The sequence below is a fragment of the Rhincodon typus genome, chromosome 3 (genome assembly GCF_021869965.1).
Source record: "Rhincodon typus isolate 14 chromosome 3, sRhiTyp1.1, whole genome shotgun sequence".
Taxonomy (NCBI): Eukaryota; Metazoa; Chordata; class Chondrichthyes; order Orectolobiformes; family Rhincodontidae; genus Rhincodon; species Rhincodon typus.
Genome location: NC_063334.1, coordinates 26128319 through 26142060, shown reverse-complemented (window position 1 = coordinate 26142060; position 13742 = coordinate 26128319). Strand labels below are relative to the sequence as shown.

The following is a 13742-nucleotide window of genomic DNA, read 5'->3' as shown; positions in this document are numbered from 1 at the left end:
TTAGACCCGAAACATCAGCTTTCCTGCTCCTCTGATGCTGCTAGGCTTGCTGTGTTCATCCAGCTCTACACCTTGTTATCTCTTAATCAGGAATGATCTGTTTTAATGCCCAACTCAGTTATTTTCTACAAGGAATATGTCTTGTTTATTTAAAGTTGAGGAAGGACTGTTGTTCTGAACTTTTTATGTTTCTATTTTCTAATTTATTCCTACTATTTGTAATGCTGGATTTTTTATTTCTTTATTTTTCTAATTTCTTTCTCCTATGACTTGTTCTGAAGAATTTGTACCTTGATACCTTGCACCTAAGATGGCGCCTTATGTGGCGACTTGTAAACTTTTCCCTGTACTCATTTGAGTACATGTGACAATAAAGCTAATTCAATTCATAAAAAGAGTTGCTGGGTTTGGGGGAAAATTACATATTTCACAGGTTGGCTTTAGGCTATTTCTAATTATTTGCAACATTTGCAACATACTGCAGCTTTTTAAAATTTGGAATGCAATCTGGCTGATTTCTAACATTTTGATGGAGAATGAAAAAATTGGGTGGCAGAAGGCTGTTGGGGGAGGAAGCACAAGGCAGCAGATAAACATTCGCCTTGGCCAGAGGGACTACAGTCTCAGACTAAGAGGTTCACCACTTAGAACTGAGACGAGGAGAAATTTCTTCACTGAGATATTTGTGAATCTTTGGAATTCTCTCCTCCAGAGGGTTGTGGATGCTTAGTTGTTGAATATATTCAAGATAGAAGTTGATAGATATTTGGGTATTACGAGAATTAAGGGATATACAAACGACTGTGGGAAGATAGTATTGACATAGGAAATTACCCACGATCTTATTAAAAAACTAAGCAGAATTAGGGGATGAAATAGGCTCCTCCTGCTCCTGTTTCTTATTTTCTTGATCAAAGCATCCTCAGCTTGTATTTGAAGAGAATACAAGCCTAGTCTTTGCAACTTGTCGTTATATTTCATTAACACTTTTAGTTCTGGTATCATTACAGCGGATCTGCAATGCACGCCTTATAAAGTCAACATATGCTTCCCTTAGTTTGGAGCCTAGACTGAACACGTTAATTGACAGTGCTTCTCCCCTTTTGTCTTTCAACCTTGAGATAAAGGCAACGTTCCACTAGTCCTTTTTACTGAATGATTCAATGCTTAGCCAATTCACAGTCATGAAAGATCACACAGGCTTTTCAAGCAACAATAATCAGTGCACAGTGACTCTGACTCGATTTTGCATTCACTGTTCTAATACAGCAATGCTGATGTTGCATAAACCAAGAGCAATTTATTGCATTGGAAAGCATATGATCAGCTTTGTCCAATACTGAGCTATGTGACCACAATAACCCCACTATGCGAATGTAAGTCTATTCACAATTGTTTGTCCTAGTTCTCAGCTGGTGCCTCCTGGCGAGAAGAATTGCAATGGTGAATCTTCTACTGTAAATTGTACTCAGATAAGGGCATGGATTTTTATTTATTTGTTCCTGAGATGGGGTGTTGTTGGCTAGGCCAGTGTTAATTGGCTATCCCTCAAGAAAGTAGCCTTCACAGAACTGCTGCAGTTTTGTTACTTACTGATCCTATAAAAACTTACGTTTATATAGTGCCTTTAACCTAGTAAAATAATTCAGGCTAATTCACAGGAGTTCTATCAAACCATTTTTATATCACAGAAGCCACATAAGGGGATATCAGGTCACGTGACCAAAAGCTTGGTCAAAGATGTAGGTTTTAAGGAGCGTCTATTGGTGGGGAGAGAGGCTAAGGAGATGAACTGCAGAGTTTAGGGTCCAGGTAACTGAAGGCACAGCCATCAATGGTGGAGCAAAGAAATGGGGGATGCTGAACAGACCAGAATTGAACAAGGCTGGGATCTACTAGGGCTATAGGGCTCTCAGAAATTAAAGGGATTGTGAAGCCATGGAAGGATTTGTAAAAAAGGATGAGAAATTTAAATTCAAAATATTCCCAGACTAAGTGTCCATGTCGGTCAATAAACATAGGCTTTGTTGGGCGAACAGGGATTCGTACAAGTTAGAATGCAGGCAGCAGATGTATGGGTGAGTTTCAGTTTACAGAGAGTAGAGGGTGGGAGTCTGATCAAAAGAGCACTGGAATAGTTAAGTTTAAAGTACCAAAGGAATGAATGAGGTTTTCAGCAACAGATGAGTTGAAGCAGTGACAGAAAAAGGTGATGTTATGGAGGTGGAAGTAGGCAGTTTTGGTGCTTTAATGAATAGGTGGTCCAAAATTATCTCATATTGCAAGAAATCATGGATATAAAAAGATCTGAAGAAGTCACAGTGTAGAGCAGTTCAAAGGTTTTAGTGCTAAAGTGCCTTGCAATTCTCACCATGCTATTTGACAGGGACTGAAACTTCATCTGTGAAGGCTATTCAACTGGTCACATTCCAGTGAAAGCTCATCTTATTCACATTTGGCTTAAACACCTGAGCATCAGTCTGTTCTTCTATCACAATTCTGTATTTCCCAAAGGTTTGCTGAGATATGAGATGACAATCAAACAGTGTGAATGCAGTTTCTTTAAAACCCCAATATTTTAAAATAAACTGTTTTTACAAATTCTTTTCAAAATAACAGAATTACAGAATTGTTACAGTGCAAAAAGAGGCCATTTGGTTCATTGTGCCTTCCCGAGTGCCAATCTCCTACCTTTCCCCCATATCCCTGCACACCATTTCTATGCAAATAATCATCCAATGCTCTCTTGAATGCCTCAACTGAACTTGACTCCACCACATTTCCAGGCAGTGCATTTCATACCCCACTACTCACTGAGTGAAACATTTTTTCTCTATCTAGCCTGTTCATGATTTTGAAAACCCTTATCAAATCTCCACTAAGCTGCCTTCTCTCCAAGGAAAACAGTCCCAACTTTAATCTATCCTCATAACTGGAGTTTCTCATTCCTGGAACCATTCTTATAAACCACTTCTGCACTCTCTCCAATGTGTTCACCTCTTTCCTATAATGTGGCATCCACAACTGTACACAATGCTCCAACTGAGTTCTATCAAGTGTCTCGTATAAAAGTACAACGTCAACCTTCCTGCAGCAAAACAATCGAAATACCAATGTGTGCTGATTGCCGTTGTAGGTTTTGTTAGTTATTGATGGGTCCTTGGTTTATAGAGTCATACAGCATGGATACAGACCCTTCAGTCCAACTCATCCATGCCAACCAGGTTTCCCAAAGTAAACTAGACCCATTTGCTTGCATTTCGCCCATATCGCCCAAACCTTCCCTATTCGTGGTCCTATCCAAATGTCTTTTAAATGTTATAACTGTACCTGCATCTACCACTTCCTGTGGCAATTCATTCCACATATGTACCACCCTCAGCATGAAAAACATGCCCCTCAGGTCCCTTTTAAATCTTTCCCCTCTCACCTTAAGTCTGTGCCCTCTAGTTTTGAACTCTCCCACCCTAGGGAAAAGACCTTTGCTATTCACCTTATCTATGCCCCTTATGATTTTATAAACCTTGGTAAGGTCAACCCTCAACCTCCTTTGCTCCAGTGAGAAAAGTCCCAGCCTATCCAGCCTCTCCTTATATCTCAAACTCTCCAGTCCCAATATCATCCTTATAAGTCTTCTCTGCACCCGTTCCAATTTAATAATATCCTTCCTATAGCAGGGTGACCAGATTGCATGCAGTACTCCAAAAGTGACTTCACCAATGTCCTTTACTGTCATTTTAAATTGCTTCTGTGCCTCTTGATGCTCGATCGCAATGGCAGCAGCATTCAACGCCGAGATACTTTGTTTACTCCTAGTTTTCTCAGCCTTCAAATGGCAGCATTTTTAAAAGCTTTCCCATGCCCCACCGTGGATTTCAACTTTACTTGCAGATCCTCTGATGCCTGTTCGCTGTCATCTAACCCAGGCCCAAACCACTCCTACAGAACATCAGCACCCAATGCAATCTGTAACTTCCTTGGAGAGACCAGCTCCATGATGTTCCTAGCTCACCCTTGCTGCTGTATATCTATCACCAGATCAGAAACTGTAGATTCTGCCTTGTTCAAACTTTACACCATTCTCTCTTCTCGAGGGGTCTCAAATGCTCAGCTCATCTTGGTACTGACTGTTTGCTCAAGCAGCCGTCTCAAGGCTGAGCCTGAACGATCTTTTGACATGCTGCATGTAGGAGGCAGCTAAATGGAATCTGTCATTGCATTTGAAAGGCTCTGACAGTGTAGCGCTGACTGTGTAAAGTAAGAGAAACTTCACTTTGCAATACTACTGGTCCAGCTGCCTTTCAACCAGATGGATAATGCACTGAGCTGGCCCTCAGGCATTCAGCGAAATGCGTTGCTATGTCAGGAAGAGGGAAAGTCCTTAGCACTGTCAGTGCTTTACACCACCACCAAAGTCCAAATTTAGCCTGAAGCTGGTATCTCTCCCTCACCAATCATGTGCAGCTGTCCAGCTGTATTGTTTAAGGATGGCACCACTTCACCAGCCTTTGTCCCCATGTTAGGCCTTTCCTCGCACTCCCAGCCTTCATCCCCACTCACAGTCTTTGGCCCCACTGCCAGTCTTGGCCCCCTCCACTCCCAGGTTCTTGTTCCCAGGTTCCCTTGGACAAATGGAAATTCAGCCTCAGTAGAGCCACTTATGCATGTAATGTTATTACACATGGAACAGTGATGTTGACTGATATCACTGGCCTGATTTGTGCAGATGCAGATGACCATTTTGATGGGGAGTTTTGTGTCTGGGCAGCAGTGGGTGGCAATGGCCTAGTGGTATTATCGTTAGTCTATTAATCCAGAGACTCAGCTAATGTTCTGGGGACCTGGATTCAAATCCCACCAGGGCAGATGATGGAATTTGAATTCAATTAAAAAATCTGGAATTAAGAATCTGCTGATGACTATGACGATTGTCGGAAAAACCCTTCTGCTCCACTAATGTCCTTCAGGGAAGGAAATCTGTCATCCTCACCTGGTCTGGCCTACATGTGTCTCCAGACCCATAGCAATTTGGTTGATTCTCAACTGGCCTCTGGGTAATTAGGGATGGAAATTAAATACTGGCCTAGCCACTGATGCCACATCCCGTGAATGTATAAAGAAAAAACATTCGCTTAGTACTGTGCCTGGAGGGTCAGCATAGATTTTGCACTCAAGTATCAAGACTGACAGTGAAAGTGCAACTCACTTTGTTACTGTGACACCCACATCTAAATGTGAAAGATGGACAGAACCAATGCCAATGAGAAACTAGTGCCTGAGACACTCCACCTTCAGGATTAGGGATAAAATAGAGTGGAAACTTGCATAATAACCAAAGCTGTATGTGAGTGATGAGAGCGATCATGAAGCATTGATGCATCTGGCATTCATTGGTGAAGGAAGGTAAATGGAAATTGGGCATCTTCTGTGGTGTAGTTAAGGATGACATTTCGAGTTCAACAGAAATAGAATAAATGCTTATAGCAGCAGGTTTGCATTAAGGTAAGCTTCTTTAGTCGAAAACACACTTGCAACTTCATGTTAGACTGAATTGTAGGAGCTGTTTCTTATCAAAGAGCCAACATAAATTACAGTAAAAGAAATGCACAACTCAAAACATGTGTAAGTGTTGCCTGCTCCTGCTAACCCCTCCAAACTGCATACCAGTCTGACTTGGGAAAAATATCACTGTCACTGGATCAATATTCTAGATCTCTATCCCTAATAGCAATGTGGAAGTATCTACACCACATATCCCCAGAAGCTCTCCAAAGACACAACCCACCACCACGTTCTCAAAGATCATTAATGATAAACAGCAAATGCTGGCCTTGCTATCTCAAGAATGAATAATAAAAGCAGCATCCATGGAATGGTTCGTCTGTAATAATAGGATGAAAATCGATGCTTACATCAATCCTAGTGGTCACCCTTGGCAAATATCATATCAACAGTTAGAATAAGACAGGATACAGAGAGTTATTTCACCATTGCTCCTTCTCTATGTACTGATCTTTCCTGCTTTACACTGCATATCTTGTGTCTTAAAGAAAAGGTACAGGATTTTCAGTGACACCACTTGGAATTAAGACAACAAGCAAGATTAGATCCAGAAAGGGTTGCCTGCGATGAGACATATGAAATATTAAGCAATGAATGCACTGATGTCAGTTGAGTCCTCATTACCCAATACCAGACAGAGAATATGCAGCTTGTTACATTCTGTTAATCAATAGCACTGATGCTAAGCTGCCCACTTTCATGTGTAAAATCTTCTGAGTTAAAATTCTCATTTCGGAGACGTGAGAGCCACAAATACTAAGCTGGCACCCCCATTGCAGTTCTAAGGGAATGTTGCAGACAGTTAGAAGTCCATCAGCAGTGTCTGTACTAAGGAGAGCTTAGAAGGTCAGTACTGAGAGAGTTCTGTATTGTCAGAGAATCATACTGTATGGGAGCACCATACTGTTAGAGGGTCAGTACCGAGGCTGTACTGCATCTTTGGAAAGTCAATACTAAGGCAGTACTACACTGTCAGAGAGTTAGTACTGAGTCAATCCAGATGGAGTGCTGCAATGACGGAGGATTAGTACTGAGGGAGCATCGCACTGTAAGAGAATCAGTACCAAGGGCACACTGCACTGATGGAGGATCAGTCCTGAGGATGTGCTACACTGTCAGAGAGTTAGTGGTGAGAGTTAGTAATGAGGAAGTACTGCGCTTTCTGGGTAACAGTAATGAGGAAGAACTGCACTGTCACACTGAGGGAATGCTATATGATTAGAGGGGCTACATGGAAGCAGTGCAGCATTATCAAAGGGCCTTTACTTTGTGAGCATTATTACTGTCAGACGGCCATTACAGAGGGAACTCTGCATTTCTGGAGGCTCAGTACTGAGGGAGCACTGCACTAATGGAAAGTCAGCACTGAGCTGGCAGAGGATCAATATTGAGAGAGCATTAGTGAGGGAACACTGTGCTGATAGAGAGTTAGTGTTAAAGTGCGGCACTAACAGAGGTCAATGACAAGAGAGTGTTGCACCATTGGAGCTTCAGCACTGAAGGCACACAGAACTATCAGAGAAGGTCGGTATTGAGGCAGTGCTGAGATATTGGATAGTCAGTGCTTAGACAGCATTACATAGTTGGAATGCTCAGTACTGAGGGAGCACTACACTGTCAGAGGGCCGCTACAGCAGGAGTGCTATACTATCAGAGCGGTACGACAAAGGACAGAGTGTGACCATGTCTGGGACAGAATGTGAGTTCGAGAGTGACAGTCAATTAAGGTACTAAAGTGAGGTGCCAAAAGGATAGTGTTGGTATCATTTCATAGGCTTTGATCGTAGGGTATTCACAGCTGGAGACCCCAGGGCAATGACTGTATCGAGAACATTTCAATTATCCTCACTGAGATTGATCTCAGGCGTAGAAGGTAGGGCCACCTGAGTCTCTCACACAGAGTGCATATCCTCTATTTCATCCTCCTTCATATGTTTATCTACCTTCCCTTTAAATTCCATCATACTATTTTGTTTATTCTTTCATCGGATGAAGGCGTCACTGGCTAGTCAGATTTATTGCCCATCTCCAATTGCCCAGAGGGTAGTTAAGAATCAATTGCATTGCTATGAGTCTGGAGTAACATGTAGGCAGCTTTCTTCCCTTAAAGGCATTAGTGAACCAGATGGGTTTTTCCAACAATTGACAATGGATTCACGTCATCACTAGATTCTTAATTCCAGATTTTTATTGAATTCAAATTCAAAGCCATCTGCTGTGATGGGATTCGAGCACGGGTCCTCAGAACATTATCTGGGTCTCTGGGTGAACAATCCAGCGATGATACCATTAGGCCATCACCTCCCCATCCATTCCTTGTGGTAGTGAGGTTCATATTCTCGCCACAATATGGGTAAAGAAGTTTCTCCTTCTTTCTCAACTGCATTTATTAGTGACCACTTTATATTTATGATCCCTTCGTTTTCGCATCCGAGGTACAGACTGAGATAAAGACAAAGCCCTATGAAATGCAAGCCATGATGTGGAGATGCCAGTGTTAGACTGGCGTGGACAAAAGTCAGAAGTCACACAACACCAGGTTGTGATCCAACAGGGTTATTTAAAATCACAAGCTTTCGGACCACTGCTCCTTTATCAGGTGACCTTATGAAATACAAAGCCTGTGAGGTCTGAGCTTGGAATGTTCATGTCTAAAAGTTTCTGGGAACAGTGCTAAATTGTAGAGTTGTGGGCTAAAGGATGAATATTGGAAAGCTACGATTGATAACTGAGGAGCTGGGAATGTTGCTGTGGGACTGTTCCTCAGAAGATTAGAATACATCAGGGTAGTAGGTCAGATGAAATCTGCATTAAAAGAGGGTTTGATAGGTCCAATATCTCTGTGTCATATCCAGTTATATTTAACTATAGCATTTGCTCATTGTGGCTTGCTGGATGACGATTTGTTTAATTCAGCTTAATTGCTGCTGCTTTGCTGGTTTGCACTGCTGCAAGGCTCACATCATGACATCAGTACTTTGCAATTTGCAAAACCGGCAAGCTGTAAGTATTCTGACAAAAATGGAAGAGTTTTTGAACTATGCTATCAATGCACTGGCTAGATGCCGAAGAAGCAGTCTCCTCAGTGGCTCATTAAGGATACTTCTATCCTTTTATAGCAGCAGACTTTGAAGAAACACTTTTAGTCTGTCACAGAGGCATCAAGATCTGCAACATGATTGTGCTAAATGAGCACAGCACAAATATTTATACCAGTCTTTTAGATATATGTATAACAGCAATTCCAACATCAGCTCTCCATAGTTAGATGAAAGACAAAGTACATTCTGTTGAAACAATGTTTAATTGAATTTGTATTACATAATTGGCACCAATCCCTGATTTTAATTACTGACAATTGTGTTCTCAGCTTGCAAAGCCTAAGTTCTGGAATTCTCTCCCTATATCTCACCACTTCTCTCTTTCTCTCTCTCTCTCCTTCTTTCAGACACTTCTTAAAAGTCTACCTCTTTGACCAAACTTCTCATTGCCTGTCCTAATATCTCCTTATTAGTTCACTGTTGATAATGGTCATACAAATAATGTCTTTTCCTTTGAAAAAACTGCTATATTAATGCACTTGTTGTTCAAGAATTATTCTACATTTGGTCAACTTTATGTAATGACACCCACCTCTACCTGCTACACACTTCACCCAGATACTTCCCAAATGCCTCTGTGCTGTCAGATTCCAATTCAAACATCCAAACCCGCATCTCAAAATATCTTCTCAGCTTTTTGTAGCATGCGTAGCAACGGAAGAGAATGTTTTAACCTTCACAATCCAAGTCTTGCAGTCAGAATAATATGTTTATTGATCATTTGTTTATTCCGTACTTTACCTGTAATGGTCAGGGATGCTCCTGCCCATGGGGTCAGCTAGGGTCCCCACCCTTCATCAACTTCAAATGCAAAGTATAAACACTAAATAATGTCAAAGTGTGTGATGAATCTGCTCTCGGCAACAACAGCTTTCACTTATGTCGTGCCTTTAACAATGGCTAAGAATGTCTCCACAGGGGCATCATCAGACAAAACAAAATTGTTACTGAGTCACATAAGAAGACATTAGGAGAGGTAACTGAAAGCTTGGTCGACAGTTAGCTTTTAAGGAATATTATAAAGCACGACAGAGGGGTAGCGAGATATGGAGAAAAGGTTGAGGGAACTCCAAAATTTAGGGCCCAGGCAGCTAATGATGAAGCATTTTAACTTGGGGATACTAAACAGATCTGGTAGAGAATCAGAAGGATACGGAGATCCTGGAGTGCCTGAAGCTCAAGAAGATTGTAGAGACACAGAAGGAGCAAGGCGGCCAAGCATAAACTTGTAAACAAAGGCGTGGATTTTAAAATTAAGGTATTGCTGAACTGGAGACGAAATCCTCCAAATTTGATAAGTGAGAAAGTGGTCATTTAGGAAACATGGCCTTGCATTACTGCAATAATTAATATTCAGCTATCAGAAACTAAAGGGTAGAAAAACAAAAGAAATGTTACTTTATTTAGAAAATTCCAACATGGTCCAACAAACAGATTTTGAATGATTCTGGATCCAGTCTTATGGTTGGTGGGGTCACCAATGAGTGAAAAGTCTGAGGCTCAAGCTTTTCATTATTGCTTTGGAATACTGCATTTCATATGTAACCAGCTTTAATATAATATCAGAAAGTGAAGTTACAGTGTGAGCCAAGCTGTTCTTTTATGAATAGGGTGTGGTGGGCATTTAGCCATGTGTTTTGAAGCAAAATGAAAAAAGTTCTGGTTACATCCTCAGTACAATACTGTATGTCTTTCAATCATTTCATTGGTCTCATGGTGTCAGAAGGGTCATTGTTCACTCCCTGTAAAAGCATCACAGAACTTAGAATGATCACGCGGCACAACAGATCCATGTATTTCAGAATCCCATGATAAAATAAGTGAAAAAATAAGCCACAACACTGGACCATAGTGGTAGCAGTAACACTTCAACAAAAATAAGCCATGACACTGGACCGTAATTGTACAGTAATACTGCAACATTAAAATAAAAAAAATCTTGGTATCATTGTAGAGTGTCAGTACTGAAAGCTGTGGCCTCCTGTGTTTGCATTGAAACTTGCAATAAATAGCACCATTAATGTCTCAAGGACGTTAACAACCTGTTATGATCCCTGTGGGGGAACTATTAACCAAACTAACCAAACTAACCAAATTTGTCAAATGACCCGCAAATGATGAAATTAATCATAAAATTTAAGTTTTTTGCAACTTTTTACCTTAACAGAAAAAAAACTAATGCAAATTAAACATGAATTAACAGACAAATAATGCTTCAAATGAAATATTAATTTAAATCTTTGATACAACAAGGAAACATTCTCCTTCAGCATGTATATCTTATATAGCTGTATGATTCAACGATATACTGTTCTTTGCTCATGCAGACTAAGTCAGGAGCCGTACCCAACAACCTTCACACCATGTTCTTGGTATGATTATGATCAGCAAGGCACACTTCAATGAACAGGCCCTCTGTCAGGTCATGACAGCATAAAATGGTGCAATATTTCCGTGTTTCTTTTCAACTGACTAACAATTAGGATCTTGGTCCATTGTTTAGTTACTACTTCCAGCAAAACATTAGCCCATTAGAGTCACCAAGCTATTCCACAGTTCTTCAGGTTCCAGACCTTAACTAGCTTGCAGAGTGCCTCAAATAGTTTCTTTTCTCCTTTTTTCTCTGAACATAAAAAGTGACTACTTTTGAGAGAAATGTGATTCTTCTCTTTCCAAGAATTCAACGAACGCACCTTTTCTATCTCTGCTTACTTTCTTTTTGTGTCTGCATCTATGTCTTGATCATCTCTTCCCTGCAGCATTCCTATCTTCTTCACAATAGTGGCTTCTTCGTTTGCCTTGTATGGCTTGTATCTATGCACTGATTGCCTTCACCCTCCAGCTCCACAGCTTGTAGCTCTCCTTTGCGAGTTCACCTCTCTTTCAATTTTGCCCTGCTTCCAGATTAAGAGCTCCCAGATTACATCTACCAGTGTTTCTTATTCTTCAAAAAAATTACAATTAACCCCTTTGGAATTGGTGAAAATCAATCACAGGTTCCATAGAATTTTTAAAAAGCAATGACTGCTTCTGGGCCAAAGATTGTCACAATTCCCAAAGAGCTTCACAGAGCTTATAAAACAGGAAAATGATACTGGGTCTAGTAAAGAGACTTTAGGACAGAGATAAAATGCTGCTGAATAAGGACATTAAAGCACTTATGTAGCAACTTTCACACCTGCTGGCAGTCCCAAAGCAAATTATAGGCGAGAAATCATTTTTTTTGACGTTTAACAGTGTCGTAACATAAGATCCCATGAATAACAATGTGAGAATTGATTGAGGGACAACTACTGTTCAGGACGCTGGGATAGCTCCTTAGCTGTTCTTAAAAATAATGCCACGGGATATTTTACATCGTCCTGAGAGGGTAAGTGAGGCATCAATTTAACTTTGCATCCATGTGTTTCTGACCATGTAGTATTTTCTAAGTACTTCAGTGTAAGCTTAGATGGCTTCGCTTAAGTTCTGGAGTGTAACTTGAAACCACAAGCTCTGATTTAAAAGGGACTGCTGCCAACTAAACCACAGTTGCAATTTATGGAACCAGGGTTTGGTAGATAGAGTTAATATACAGATCCATTATTTATGTGAATGATGGAACAGCCTTGGTGGGGGCTGAAAAGCTGAATATTGTCCCAGTGTTCCTCTTCTGTCCTCAAAACTAAAGTATCTTATTAGCATCTGTTTTAATAAGTCTGTTCTGCAGGTGAACAGCGATTAATATAGATTTAGCATTGTTCCTTATATATGTACTTGATATCTTCATTAAGTAAGCATCTACTGTTTCACAGGTACAAGAGCGCCATTGTTACGTTACTGCATCAATGAATTCAGAGGTCTGGACTGATCATCTATAGAGATATAAGTCTTCCATTTACACACCCCTGCTGGCAGATTTGAAGGTTGCAGTTGTCATCTTAATGGTAATGGTTTAAAAATCATTTGTTCATGAGAGAATGATTATCTCCAATGGGTTACTTTATTTAAAAAGTAAAACACATTATGAGTTATGAACCAGACATTACAGCAACTATTTGATTATTGCGTGACCTGCTTGTAAACCCAGAGCAGATTAATCGTCAGGCAGAGTCGCAAAATTGTATACACACAGCACATAGAAGTGAATTCTCTTAAAGACAATGTACACATAAAACAAGGGACAGATAATATCTGAAAGGTGGCCTTTTGCCTTCCTGCTCCTGCCTGTCATAAAGTTTACTGCTGGAAGGGGAGGTATCATACAAGACCCAAGCTTTTGGGCCTACTGAGAGACTTAACTGGCAAATTAATGGACATTTAAGGGCCTTATCCCTTTGCCACCCACAGTGGTGGGAAGCCTGTGCCACACATGAAACTCACAAAGTTGCACGGGTTGATGTTGAACAAGGGAGAGAGGATAAACTCCTTTGGGTACATCAGAGGTAACACACCCCAAAGTTTCCCTTCCTAAAATCTATCCTGCCACTGGCATCTTAAGCTTGGATCCCAACCCCCTCAATTTGGCACAACCCAGACAGACCCTAGACCCCGGGCCTACCTGGGGTACTCAACATGTTGGGACAGCCTGTGGCCACTGCTCCTGATGGTGCTGTTGAGAGTGCAGAGCTGCCAGCCCTGAATTGGCTAGAAATACTAAGGGAGCCACTTTCTGTACAGAGTCTTCTGTTAACATTACTCCCAATGTTAAATTGCTGTGGGACACTCTTAGGATCATGGGCAGCACCCTTGTTTTAGCTGATGACAGTGTGTTGCTGGGACCTCAGAACCCTGTAATATCCAGCCTCCAAGTTCAAAATGGAGAATTTGAATTCAATTAAGTAACAAATATGGAGTGAAAAACTCATCGTTGTAATGGTGATCATGAAACTATTGATTAATGTAAAAAAATGTATCTAGATCATTAATTTTCTTTAGGGAAGCAATATTCCCAACACCTACCCAGTCTTTCCTTTCAGAGACCTCAGACCCACAGCAATGTAATTGACTCTTAACTGTCTGAACACAGCAGGCCAAGCAGCATCAGAGGAGCAGGAAGGCTGACGTTTCGGGCCTAGACCCGAAACGTCAGCCTTCCTG

At 40.9% G+C, this 13742-nt stretch overlaps 1 protein-coding gene across 2 annotated transcripts in view; it reads right to left on the bottom strand.

Moving 5' to 3' along the window:
* Positions 1-13742, bottom strand: part of pgm5 (phosphoglucomutase 5) — a 163152-nt gene that overhangs the window by 28114 nt on the left and 121296 nt on the right. The gene's annotated exons all lie outside the window — the stretch shown is intronic.